The sequence below is a fragment of the Mchenga conophoros genome, linkage group LG19 (assembly GCF_057382185.1).
Source record: "Mchenga conophoros isolate Kocher_MC1m ecotype Shallow Benthic linkage group LG19, M_conophoros_male_GT1.1, whole genome shotgun sequence".
In the NCBI taxonomy this organism is placed as follows: domain Eukaryota; kingdom Metazoa; phylum Chordata; class Actinopteri; order Cichliformes; family Cichlidae; genus Mchenga; species Mchenga conophoros.
Genome location: NC_140544.1, coordinates 30,129,556 through 30,143,972, shown reverse-complemented (window position 1 = coordinate 30,143,972; position 14,417 = coordinate 30,129,556). Strand labels below are relative to the sequence as shown.

The window sequence follows — 14,417 nt, the reverse complement described above, 5'->3', positions numbered from 1 at the left end:
GAGAAGCAACTTTTTTTCTTCCCTTCGTCACTTTAGTCCAAGAAAACTGAAGCTGTTCTGTATTTAATGTAATGTCACTGAGACGCAAAAGACTGAACAAGACTGCAGCTTAAAAACAACTAAAATGTTTACATATTTAAAGTCCAATTTATTTAGGTGAATGTAGCAAATAAGTAATGTTTGCACAATATTTTTATTGTATTTCCTCTTTTCTGTTGCATTAAAAGGTAACTGTATTACTGATTTTGCAGCGGCCTTCTACATTGTGTGAAAACACCAAAGTTTCATCGTGTGCTCCAGCACAAACTGAAACACTTTAACTACTGCAGGCTGTGCTTCAGTAACAGTGAATGAACGACTTTATGTAAAGTGTCTATGACCTTTTACATTCAAGTGAGCTTGATATTATAGTAATGCTGACACTTCCAAATTGGAAAGTGAACACCTATCACCCAGAGGACAGTTGCAATCACCCTTTTCATCTTCTACAGTTCATTCTCAATGGAGCTAGACCACAGCATGTGACGCAGAACTTCCTACTCCCTCGCTATTGTAAGGTTTTCTAATGCAAACTGCATTAAAGTGGGTGTTTCAGTCAAACATATCTGTGCTGCACCACAAGGAACATTTTCCCAGAGGTTTCTCTTCATAAACGCTGCAAAAGGACAAATGTGGCGGTGGCAGCATGCTCGTCTCAGAAGCCGAACCTTTAACGCTCGCGCCACACATCATGCTTCTGTCCAGGCTTGCAGCCCAGAGTGGCCTTCCCCAGCCTGGTCACCCGTTTCCATTTATCTGCTGGGATAACTATAAAAATCTGTCAGGAGGCAGGGTGGGTTTTTTCGCTCGGCTCAGCTCAGCCCGGCTGGCAGATTGAGAGCCCCCTGTAATGCACAAGTCTGTTTTTATTATTCTTGCTGAGGGAACACTATTTCATCAAGTGCATGATTCCACAGAAGAGAGGAGATAGCCCCGGCCCGGCTATATTTCTTCCAATCAAACATTCCAAGGGGAAAAATGAGTGGGTGCCATCAAATCCCAGAATAATGCTGCCAGATTTTATGTAAAAAGAAGGACTGATGGACAAATACAGGAAGGCAAGACAAGTTTAATGACGTGTGTTCAGGAGCTGAGATTGGAAAACTGACAGAGAAAAGCAGCCTCTTTGCTGGAATATAAATTGTTGTGTGCTGTAAAAAGGCTTTTATCTGGAGTGAATATGGGACGTAATACACAGGTCAGGGTTAAGTCATTTTCTCCGGCAAGTTAAGCGAATAATGAAGGCGAGCCCGCGCGGAGAGGAGCACTGCTACTGCCAGTTTGTCTTCATTTATTATGCCAAATCTCATGATTTTGGCGTTGGCGCGGTGAGTGCTCTGGCGCGCACCGGTGGACGACATATCGCTTAATTTACACAAGGTAATGAAAGCTGGGAATGGGAGGACAAAACAATTTACCTGCTGACACGGGAAGAAGTGATTTGCGAACATGGGGAGGGGGTGGGGGTGAGCGAAAGAGCAGGCAGAGGGCCAGGGCCAAGGGGTGGTAGGGGAGCGCAGATAGGGGACGATGGAAAAGCTGGAGGGGCGGGCGTGAAGAGTAAAAGGAGCGGAGTGTGTGGCGGGGGGGCAGGAAACCGTCAGGCAAGTCGGGGGTCGGCGGCTGCTCGTCAGCTGATGATGATGATGCTGGCTTCGACGGGCGACGGTAAACTCTCCCACTTGGTCTCTCCCTCCCCCAGCATAACCGCCACAAAAATAGACGCAATCAGGGAGCGAAATTGACCTCAAATCTGGAGGGTCTGTGCTGACAAGGCCCTTGTTTTACTCCTCCTTTCTCCCCAATTGTAATCACTTATCAGAGAGCCACTTGTGAGGCAGGGACAGGGGGCTTCAGCGTCACTCTGGAGCTGCAACAGGTATTGTCACTCAAAGACCAAATTTCTGATGTCTGTCACTGAATTTGCAGACTAGACTTTGGCTAATTTATGTTTTCTTTTTATAAAGCATGTAAACGCAAAGCTCCTTAATTTAAAAACAAGAAAATTAAGAGAGGCTTACCTGCTCTGTAAAAACATAACCAATCAGAAATATTTACTCTCTATATAAATACTGCATATTATCCTTGGTGAAGTTACCACGGTTACGGTTCCTACACAATTACAGCCAACAGCGGTCTTAAAAGCGGACAACTGGCCACACATCTGATGGCCTTTCACACAAACACAAGAGACTGGACTAGACTCCCTGACAATATGGCTGGAGCAGCACTGTAATTTTCCAATCACTAGCCCTTCAGGCCAGGCCACTCCTTAGGGCAGTAAGATCAGATGAGCTTGAGCATTTTCTTTTGTAAGAGGCCAAACTCTATTTGTCTGCTCACAGGAACAAAAACAATCAGGGGAGCAGAGAGAGAGAGAGACCGGCTTTTTAGTCTCTCTGGAGATGGGCCAAAGACAGAGCAAGAGGAGGAAGAGGAGGGGGGACAGAGGCACATAGGGGGGAGGGACAGTGGGGTGACAGAGATAACTGAGTCCCCCCCCCCCCAACCCTGCCCGCTGTGGGTGGTTGGCTCTGGTGATGATGAACGGGGACGCGGCTCAGCACCAGGTCCCTGCTGTCAAGGCTCTCCGCAGGACGAGACAGAGAGAGGAAGTGTCACTCTCGGCGGGCCTGCTGGGCCAACCTGGACTCTGCTGAGTCCTGCTGCTCGAGTCTTCACAACAAATCAAACACCATAACACCCACCCCCTCCCCACACACACACACACACACACACACACACACACACACACACACACACACACACACACACACACACACACACACACACACAAATCAGCTTCCGCCTCTGTCTGTAAAAATGTGTTAGAAACCACAGTCAGACTGTTCAGCGTCTATCTGAACATCCTCCTCTTATCCCCAATATGCATGCTGATATTTAGCAATCTTGAGCTTGAAGGAGAAGCCAGTCTTTGGGGCTGTGGTTGTAAGGGGGCCCCACTCTGTCCTCCACCCTCCCCCCTGGTGGCAGGCTCTCTCTCCACAGGCTTATTTCCCCTCACAATGAGAGGTGACAGTGAACAGTGGAACTCGTCAGTGTGAATAACACACAGTCACGGTTGGTGACACCCTCTGGTGGAGCACAACACACACACACACAGCCGCACAGTGACGCACACACCGAGGCTCAAGGGCCCGGTGGCAGGCGCGCTGTCAACCTCAGTGCGCTGCCTTCCATTACAGCTTAACTGGGGACAAATTGAGCAATCTGATGGGTTAAATTTGACACGTCTGACCTGTGTTTGTTGTACAGTACAGTCACTTTCAATAGTTTCCAGGGGTGAGAACAGCGAGTCACATGACTTATAGAAGATCCTAATGAACGTAATCAGCACATAGCATGCAACTGACGGCACAAATATGCCGTACCGTCGGGTCATTGTTGGTCGCGTGTCCGTCACTGATGCGCTGTACACTTAAGCCTTGCAGTGTCCTTCAGTGGCACCTTATAATAAGAGCAGCCCATAACACAACCAGTGGTCAGGCTTAATTTACCCACTTTCTCTGTCCACTGCCCCATCAGCATATAGTATCACATAACTGCTAATGGGCTAATGGGGGAAGAAGGGAGGGGGCGAGAATGAGGGGAAGACAGTGATAGGGAAATGGAGCTCAGGTTCATCCAAACATTTAATAACTTATCCAATCTGGAGTGTTCACCTCTTAGGTAGGCTAATTACATCATTTAACAAGCCCGGGCGAGTGGGCCAGCGTGGACGTTCCGTCTTACAATGTCATCACATAATTATGACTTATGCCGACGAGGCCTAGCAAGCTGGATGAAGTCAGCTTGCCATAAATTTTAATGATCACTTAGACAATACGAATGTTTGCAGGGCTTCCGCAGATTAGCAGGGAAATATGGACGCCATCAGAAGGTGCAAAAGTTGAAGTGTAGGAAATGTAGGAGGGGGAAAAAAAGAGGAGACGTACACAAAGTAAAAAGTAAAAAGTGTGTGTGTGAGAGAGAGAGAGACACCTTTGGGAACAGCGAGTTTAGACTGGGCTGACACAGTTGCTTGATTGTGTGAGATCAGGTTCTGTGGTCACTGGGGCTGCTAGGAGGCCGACGTCAGGCCTGTCAGAGGGCTAAACACCCGAGTATAGTCTGTTTCAATGGAAAAACAGCAGCTGACACTCAACGCTCGCGGGCCAACTGCTGACCTCATTCTAAGAATAAAACGTGGACGGAGAGGAAGAAAGCCTGACACATCTAATACGGAAAGTTGATGCTTTATTTCTCCATGCAGCAGAAGTTTCTAATAACTTCCAGAAGCTGAGGGGGGAAAAATAAAAAAGGCCATAATGTTGGAAAAATAGATGGCCCATAATGAAAAGGGCTGAGTTTCTTTTTTTTTAAAATAGCTGTAAAATGGCTAATTAGCCCTCTATGATTGATCTTTGTGGGCACACGCATTGGGAGGTTTGAGTCTCCTGGGCTTTAATAGCTTTCTGGTAAAATAATTTTACATTTCTGGTGTAATTAAGGAAAGTTCTGTGACCTCAGTGACCTCTGAGTTTGGTAAGCAGGAGTATTTTTAGAAGACAGCTTTGGTTCTATTAATATTATATCAATAAAAATGGTCTCTGTATTAAAAAAAAAAAAAGACAAAAAAGTAGCTTAGCATGAAAATTATGAGTGTAAACGTACACCGGTGAGTACGGAGTATTGATTTCAAGATGCATGTGACCTAACAATATTCTGCTCTTATGAAAAAAGGAGAAAGAAGAGCAGGTCAAAGAGAAGCTGATCTCCTTGGCACTTAATATTAATGTCTGTTTTGTGGCTATCCTGTTTCTGGAGGACCCAGCTTCTGCAGTGGAGCGATTGAATGACAGAGATTACCTATGTGGAAATCCCCATGAGACAGCTGATTCATAATGCAGGACACCACAAAAAACAAACAAAAAAAACAAACAAACATGTTTTTGTTTACCCACAGGTACAGGTTTGATCAAGGTTTCAGTTTCTTGTTTTTCCCTCCTTCAGAAACCTGGTTCACTAGACTGAAATGGATTGTGGAGAAAGTCATGGGTCAGGAGGTCTCAACCTAGAGTCGATTGTGGCGTCTGGCACCCATAAGGCACCTGTTCCTTCTCGACCGAGGCGGGGGGGTCAGCCGCATCATATTCATCCCATTCAGTCTGCGTTGTCCTAGAGGGGATATAACATGAAGACATAATCTCACACCACCATTTCATTCCTTCAGCAGCATTATATTAGATTGAAACTTCCCTGCACACTTTCCTGGGGCTGTCAAATGAGCTGTCAGTCATGTGTCAGACCCAGCCCCTGCTCATCTGCTCTAATACATCACACAGCCTTTTATATGTATCAGTATGAGCGGGACTCTCTACACAAACGCCAGCAGCTCCTCTGAGACGTACAGTGATTGATAACATTTCCCCAGCTCTTCGCACTTCTGCCCATTTGTATAGTTGGTTGGAGTAGGGCCCTTGGTGTCCACTGACATGTACAGTGCCCATCATCGCCCCACGGAGAACATGACATCAGCCTTGGAAACACATCAGCTCGCTCTGATACATGCCAGGAATGAGCGGCTTTCCATTCATAAAGTGCAGCGTGACAGCCACTGACAAATGACCTGTAACAGATTCTGATATTTGTATTTTCAGGACAATAAAAGCAGGATTAAATCAACCATTTAACCCCCCCATTATCATAGCTGATAAATGTTTATCACTATATTAGCACGTAACTAAAGTTTATTGCCTCAGATACTGTCAGCTGCTGACTCTAGCTTGAGATTGCCGAGGGGAATCCTGAGCCTGTTTTTTGTATACACTCATATTGGCATCCTGGCCGAGCTAATGGCCACTTGGCACATAGACAGCTATCCATCCCAACCCCGGCTTCACTAATCCAATTGAAGCAACCTGCCTGGCATGAGCGAGACTCATCTGTCTTTACTGTTCATTAATGGGGGCTCCTCCTCGAGCTCAGAGCCCATTCACATTCCTTCGGATCTGCTCGAAACCAAACCCTCTCGCTAAAACAAAAGATATGTGCTGGAGATTCAGCAGGGAGGGGATGGGGGGACAGATCCATAATCACTTATGAGATCCATAATCGCTGCTGTGTGGGGTAAAGTAGCAGGAAACATTAAACCTCCCGAAGGGATGAGTGTCACTTTTTTTCCCCCAGGCATTATAAACCCCCCCCCCCCCCCCCCCCCCCAAAAAACCCCACTTTTCTCTACAGGTGTGCAATCAGCTGAATGTTATGACAGCCATGCCACATTTCTATTGTTTTCTAAAGCCGGTCTCACTTAGTCCTGTCCCGAATAAAAAGCCTTCTTGAGACTTTTTTTTTCCTGTGCTTGAGCTTCATGTCTAGCGGTGGACTGATGATAATGTTTCTAATCTTGTTACATTGCACACAGAATTGTCTTCCATGTTAATGATAGGCCAGCGTCCCGTCTCCTGTTCCGCTGCGATGCTTACTTTCAATTTGTGTACTGTCATCTCCCTGCCACGCAGTTGAAATTGATGCACTCTCTTCCTTTTAATTAAATCAAAAACAGTTGGGGGGCCCATGCAGGTGGGAGGATCTGCTCCCATATGCAAGCCATCACAGCGACCGAACTCCAGGACAAATTAGGGTTGCTCCTCTTTACCTGTTTTCACGTGACCAGCAAAAGTATTTCTTACATTATAATCCAACTTAATGAGCTATAATTCTGCATTTTATCAGGAAAACAATTCCATTCTGGATTCCGCTGCAGTCTAACTTTCCTATACTGATTCCAGTGAAAATGGATGTTTCTTTTCTTAGAAAATAAATAAATAACAATCCCAGGAATCTTTCTCAGGTAGGTTTTGCCCTAAGGCACAACTCAAGCCAAAGCTTAAGAAATGAGAGCGTAAAATTCCCACACATTAGAAGACAGATAATTGGATTTCCTGTGTCCTGTACGGTGGGCGGTGTGGTTCCTGCAGCTGTGACATTATCAAGGTAACATAACCTGAAGGCTGTGGTGCAGCAGCACCAGGCCCCGCAAGGCCTGTCCTCCAGTTCCACATCACTGCCTGCTTGGCTATTCATCCTGTGGACCCTGCAAATGAAATTACGGGAGGAAGAGCAAAGGACATTCTTTGGGAATTAATCCATTTATGCCTAAACCCACTTCAGATTTTTATAGTGAGGCCTTCTTTAGATGTAAGGTGCATTTACAATTAGACAAGGCCTTAGGAGGATTGAAAAATACTGTGTGCGTTTGTTTGTTTAGGCAGGTAATTTGTAGATACAGACTGAATACAAGGTGGCTCAGAGAATCATAAATTACACATTAAAACTGGGTGTGTAAGAAAAAAAAGAGTTACACATTTTACATATTATAGACTCAGCATCAGGCATCTATGAGTCACTCAGTAAGTGTGTAAGTGCTGCATTAATATAATTATATTTTGGATCATAATAAACAGCAACCAGAGGTATAAATGGAAATTTAAAGATGAATTATAAATGTAAATACTTCTACACAGCAAACGAAGATTTGGCATGCATGTATATAACCTATTATAAAAAATGTAAGATTTCACAAAATAAAAACACACATTATAATCCCCATTTACCACCAACCCAAGTTGTTTTCTGTGTTTACAAAAAAGAAAACTTTGAGATATTTTATAATTTAATACTCTAACTGGATAAGTTTACTGGTAGCTAGTAGTCCGTTTAATAATATAAACGGGGAGGGGGAATAATTCAGAGAAACCTAAATCTGAACTTACAAACCCAATCCTCGTTAACATTAAACTAAAGGTGGGGAAGAAGAAGACACAGGCATAGTGAGGGGAATGTGTGGCGTGTTCTGGAGGTTTAATGACTTAAAAATAATAATAATGGCCTCGGTTTACGTTGAAGGTTTCTGCGCGCCAATCAAGAAAATGTTTCACTGTCAGCTGTGCGACAGGCCGCTTTTTAATTACTTACTTAAATAAAAGCTTTGTTTCCTTCTTACCTCACAGACACAAGCACAAACCGCATTCTTTTCTGGTATATTCTGCTTTCCATCTCTTTCTTAACAACACAACCAGAAGAAGCGCCTGACATCAATTAGTCCTGTCCGTGTGCTCTCGCGACGCACTGCAGATAAACACTGCCCCCTAGTGACAACATGTGAGCACAGCCGCTCAAAACTGAGATTAATGTCAGAGTTTTGGGGGTAGAAACAGGACAACGATCTGCTCGGCAAAGCCTTCCTTTCAATGAAATTATCGGCGAAAAACACTGTATGTAATTAATTCAATAAAATCAAATGACTGACCTACACACTTAAATACACTGGCCTTTTACATGCATTTAGTATATCTAGAAATACAAAGCCGGACACACATGTGCACTCAGAGACACACAAACACTGTATGAGCATTAGTACAAGGGCTGGGCTGATTACATCTCCTTCACTGTCCTCATCAGGACCAGTGCAGATGACAGTCAGAGACGAGAGGCCTCAAACACACACAGCCACACACACATACTGTCAATACAATCTGCCTTATTCACGTCGCACACTCATATACTGTACTCCTAAAGACAAACACAAACAAACATGCAGAAACACACACACACACACAGTGACAGGCTCCTCAGGCTGCCTCAGAGCACCGGCAGGTCCCTGCCATTATCCCGTCCTCTACCCTAAACACGCAGTTTTAATTTCAAAGCTCTGATTAGCTGATGATTGCATGACAGCCGCCGACCAGGTTCCCTTTTCGCCCGGCTCCCAGACTGCAACTCAATCATGCCCAATTAGTGGGTCCCCAAACACTCTCTCTTATTAGAGGACTCATAATCGACTCATTGTGTCCTGATTTGGCAAATAAATCACTCTGGAGGCTGCTGACTACCCCACCACCACTCCTCCCCTTTTTCTCTCTCCCCCACTTCTCCCACTCTGTCTTTCACTGCCCACTCCCCTTCTTTTCCTTGTCCAAGGGTTCAGTGACAATGTTTTCAGGCACGCTTTTCATTGGAGCTAACAGTTTGAACAACGCCGGACTCCTTTTTTTCCCTTTTTTTTTTATTCCCCCTGAAGAATGAAGAATAATTTAGCAGCTAAGGCAAGGCAGGCAGCATGCGGGTGTCCTTGTCCTACAAGGTTAAGAATCCATTCCATCTGAGCAAGAAAGGAGTGAATTAAAATAAATGATGGCCAGATATTTACTGCGAGTTTGCAGATGAAGCCAAGATCCTCTGTTGGACCAGCAGGGCCTGGGTTGCCAGTGGCTCAGTGTAGCTCGTGCGACCTCTCTACACTCTCCCTGCTTAACTGGGGAATAACGCTCAATGTCACATTATTCCTAGCCTGCAACTGATATAATTATATATAGGAATATAAATAAATATGCCTATGAAAGTGTATGCTTGGGACATTGGGGCAATTTAGACAGAGGGGCATATATATGAAACTACTGGGTTGTGAAAAATAATTATAATCTAATTGAATGTGGGGAAAACGGAGCTTTGGAGACATGGACAAGGAGATTCTAGGGAGACCGGATAGGAAGTATAGAGATACTAATGTCCTTCAGCCTGGAGAACCAACCATCACAGGATTCCTTGGCTGAATTCTTTGCTCCATGCAGTTCCACGCGATAGAAATCCAACAGGGGAGCTTTACAGACTCAGCGGGTGGACCTGTTGGAGCCCAGAGGCTTGCAGAGCACTGGGAGGCCTGTGATGCTGCGTGTAAGCAGGAAACTGCATGACTGTGATGTAGTGGACTTATAGTCAGCATCTGAGAGAAGCTTTAGCAATGTCCCACTGTGACACGAACCCCCTTGTTCTGCTGCTCTCCTTTAACTAAATCAAACCAAGTCTTTTCACCTACATAGTCTCACCCGCCTCCATTCCACCAAGGGATATTTATTCTATGTGTGTGTGTGTTGAGTGGTCATTAGTCTCTGTTTACAGGAGAGAAATCCTGGCCAGCTGGCATGTGACGCGTGATGTGCCGCATTGTGGTCTACCACTGTGAGACCCCCGTGGCAGAGTCGTGGAGGCTCAGCAACCCCCTTCCCCAGGCGGGCCGCGGAGACCGCAGCGAGCCCTCGGCAGATGGAGCCTCCAGCGTTTCTCGTCTCTCATCCACAAGCAGCGAAGAGGTGGAGCAAACGCTGGAGGTGGGACTGGGCCTGGCCCCCATCCCAGATGCCAGGAGAAGGCCGAGACTCTGACGAAGCCCTGCTGGGAGGGTGCTGGGCCGGAACAGGTGCAGCCTCAGCCCCCTCTATCCCCCCTCTGTCAGCACCTCAGTGGTGGAGCCCACACTCGTTTCCTGTCCTCACTCCTTCTCATTCACACACTCGAAAGGTGTTGTAGGACTACATCCAGCCCCTCCCTCCACCCTGCAACAAATCCAGACACCAAAAAAAAAAAATCATAACCAGACAGTTCAGCAATAAGACGACTTAAAATCTTGTCACCTTCTGTCTTCTCTTTCAGAGGAACTAAATTACAAAGTACCAAGTTCACAGGATAGCTGACCCTCAGGGGGCAGACTGCAGAGTCGTGTTGACTCAGGAGTTTTTCCTCTCCTGGCTATGATCAACTCTTCAGCTGACCTCGCCGTTGCCAGGGGGCCAACGCAACCGCTTTCCCATCAGCCACTGCTTTATCCCCAGCAGCTACAAGACAAAGAGGTTCTGCTTTGTACCTTCTGTAGCCGGCATCCTGCATGATAGGAAGAGTTTATGACTGGGGAGGCTGGGAAAGGGAGGGCGGATGGGGAGGCCCAACAGCCCACCTTGACCTGTCCCTGCTCAAAGAACCTCGGTGAACTTACTCCCATCGCCCCTAGCCCCCCTTCCCCACATCCACAATGACCTGGCCACTCCAACCATCCCTGAGTTATTATCATAATTCCCCGGAAAGGCACTGTAAGGCATCTGTGTTTTACAGAATGTTTTGTGTTTTATTGCCTTTAAGTCACTCGTAGGCCAGCAGAGAGGGCCCACAATGATAAGAAAACCAGTCATGTGAAAAATGAAGGACCTTGCCTACAGGTCTGAGAGGTGAGGAAGGGAAATAATAAAATACATGACAAATGTGGAGCCTGACTGTATTTCATGTTCAAACCCTTGTCCTGTCCTGCCTTTTCCAACCCGCAGCGGTTCCAAAACATATGAGGGGTAATAAGAAGGAAATAATAATAATAATAATAATAATAAATGAATTCAGCCGATCTCTTTGTAACGAAGAGAACAGAAGCTCAGTTACGTTGTTTTTTCTTGGTTTAAAAAAAAAAAGAAAAAGAAAAAAGAAAAGAGACCATCCTAGCCTTCTCACTCCCCCTCCCAGGTCTTTTGACAACACCATGGCAGCAAGATACCCAGGGGCATTCCAAGCTGCCACCATCCCAGCCATTTCATGTCCGAGCCCACCTGGGGTAAACAAAAGAAAAGAAAAGAAAAGAAAAGAAATTGGTACTTCGAACAATAGAACATTAAGTAAAGAGTAAAAAAAAAAAAGTTCAGCCGTCAAACTTTAGGTCTTAAAAAATACCACTCTCATTGTCTCTTCTGTGAAGTAATTCCCCCTCCCCTCCTTTCCCCCCAAACACACACACGAACCCCCCCCCCGCGGGCTTTTAAAGGTGCAGTATAACTAATGAAAAATAAAACATCTGTTTAATCTGGCCATTTCAAAGGCAAATCCCCCTTTTGATCAAAAAATGATATTGATCTGACTGCCTTAGTGGTGTGTTGAGGATCTCTCCTTTAAACTTGAAATATCATGGAGTCTTTGTTGCGAATCAATACCGAGGTTGCTTTTTGAGGTTTGATTCAAAGGGCACGAGCTCCATTTGAATATGCTTGCATTTGCATGTATTATTTCTGGCTTCAGAATTCAAATTGACCTTGCATATATTTTTTTTTCTTTGTTATAAATTAATGAGTAAAACATGGCTTAAAAGCGGGGCATATCTTTCTGTTCTTGCTTTTTTTTCCTTTTAAACTGATAATCGTCCTCTTGTGGCTGGTTCGCGGCACCTGACTGATGCAGAGCTGGGCAGGTCACTGATAGGGAACCTGTTACAGGCACGCGGCCCCTGGTGGAATGAACCGGACCTAATATTGCTCTGAGCTTTAGCGTGTCTGTCCTCACCCCTCACTCTGTGTCTGAGGGGCCCCGGCATCGGGCTGAAGCTATCTCTACATCTCCCCATTTTCTTTAATTACACCTCAGCATATTGGATTTGAACCATATGGAAGGGAGATATTGAGAACAGATAAGATGTATAAACTCCTGTCAGCACCTTAGCATATTAGGTAGAGCTGGAAGGATATTATCTCTAGTCTATCCTTCCAATTAGTGCCCAATATCAAAATACATCAAGACAAGCCAGTCAACAGGGGCGGAGGGAAAAAACATTACATAAACGGACCTTTCTACTTTTTCTTCTTCTTTTAAAATACTGTTAAGCTTTTATTACTTCCTCTCATGTGTTTTCTTTGCCACAAAATGAAAAGTCGGTTCCAATGAGGGACCCAATAAAGACAAAGATAAATAGCCTACTTAAACCCAAAATAATTCACTGTGCTCAGCTGGGCCATGCTTGCCTTAAGGTTTCACAAACATTGCTGCTTTATAAATAAAGTTTAAAGTGAGAAAACTTCTTTTTTTACCCCATAAATTCTGGAAACCCTTTCCTCCAAAGTGTTTCCCATCAAATCAAAAATCATTACTGAGGCATTTCCAGTGAAATATCGGATTACGGAAGCACACGTCGGAGCAGTGTGGATGTTTTTTTGCAGCGGTAATGGCTCCATTATTTTAATAGAAAAATGTCAAGGGAAAAATAAATTGCACCCTAAACCCATGTGAGGCCTGTATCATCTGATCTGATATACACATAATCAACATGGCCTCAGACTCGGCTCACCTCCCGGCGACACCGTTTTCATCCAAAAGCCACCACAAAGCTCTTAAAGAACACAATTGTCTTCCTCGCTGGAAATGATGCGTGCATTGCGCTTGTTTTGATGTGATTGAATCCACTGCACCCAGACAGTGAGAGGTCATCCTTAGCCTCGCTGCAGCATCAGGATATATACAGTATACACAGAGAGAGACATGGGGAGAATAAAGTAAGAGAGCAGCAGGATGAGGCAGTAGAGAGAGGTCACTTTGAGAAGCTGGATGCAAGCACATGCCAAACAGCAACTCTCTCTCTCCCTCTAATCCCCTCTCTGATCTACCGACGCCTGGGCCAATCATTTGAGGACGACCGCAACCCGTGATCACTGGGCCCTAATCTGAGTCCTCAGCCCGTCCGCGGTCCACCTCAGACAGCACCGGCTGGCTGCCAGCAGAGGAGTGGCAGGCTTAGCCTTCTCCAGAGAGACAGCTAGAGGTTGTCTCTACATGGATGGGCACTTCGCAGCTCGGCAGGGGCGGGAGGAAGGGGCAACGTAGCAGCTGCTCAGGGCATATGGGCAGAATTCATTAAGTCTGGCTAAATAAGCCAATTGTGGAGGCGGTAAAAAAGTGTGCATTTGTATATCTGATAGACAAAAAAGAGAGAGAGAGAAAGCACTCACAGAATTTGAGGGCCCCACTTAAAAATTCTGCCACACACAAATATTCTGAGCACAAATATCCCGCGTGATAGCCTCGTCCTGAGGTATTACTCCTGATGAAGTTGATTCAAGGCCCACCAAACGAAAAAGAATCTGGATCTATTTGTGATGGGCAGTGATTGAGCTGTTGGATGCGTAGATTGTGTGCCCTTGAGGACTTTTCTGTGCATCTCCAAATGTCACGAGACCGCTCTCTGCCTCAGAAATAAACCTAATCACAATCTGTAAATGTTACAGCCGTTTCCCTAATAGACCCGGCCTGACTTTGGAGGTCTGCATTTATATTCGCACACATGAACCAAAGGCAAAACTGAATGCTGATACACATGATCGCCACATGTTGAAGCCACACGTTACGCCAACTGTGATCCCATTAGAACACAATGCCATTTTAAATTCAGACATGGAGACATCTCCTTTCCATTGTCCTGGCCTTCTGGCTTTAAAGAAAACACACCTCACACTAGCAGCTGCCTTGTTCCTATCTCACATCTATTCCTCTTTATCCAGTAAAAAAGTATAATGTATGCTAATCCCCCAGGTGTCAATAGGAACTCTGTTCAATACATTTGAGATAATAGTGAAGAAGGGGTTGCTCCTATCGAAGAGCTGGAAGATAAAGTCAATGGCACAGTCAATAACAATAAGGTTGTAGGCTTTAATGAGGAATGTTAATTTGAACACAATCAAGTGGATTTCAGCTTAGCTGATTATCAACCTTGGACTTGTATGAAGGTGTTGATAATG

General features: G+C 45.2%; 1 protein-coding gene across 3 annotated transcripts in view; it reads right to left on the bottom strand.

The window, feature by feature from the left end:
- The window catches only part of LOC146552605 (G patch domain-containing protein 2-like), a 41,003-nt gene extending 32,872 nt beyond the window's left edge, over positions 1-8,131 (bottom strand). Inside the window, exons 1-2 of one of the 3 annotated variants that reach the window (XM_085258122.1) lie at positions 8,048-8,131; positions 5,004-5,217 (exon numbers count right to left, since the gene is read on the bottom strand). The gene's annotated coding sequence lies outside the window, so the exon portion shown is untranslated. Of the gene's footprint in view, positions 1-5,003; positions 5,320-8,047 lie in introns of those variants that run through there. The other 2 variants (XM_085258124.1, XM_085258123.1) reach the window with 2 other exon arrangements.
- Positions 8,132-14,417: the final 6,286 nt, after the last annotated feature.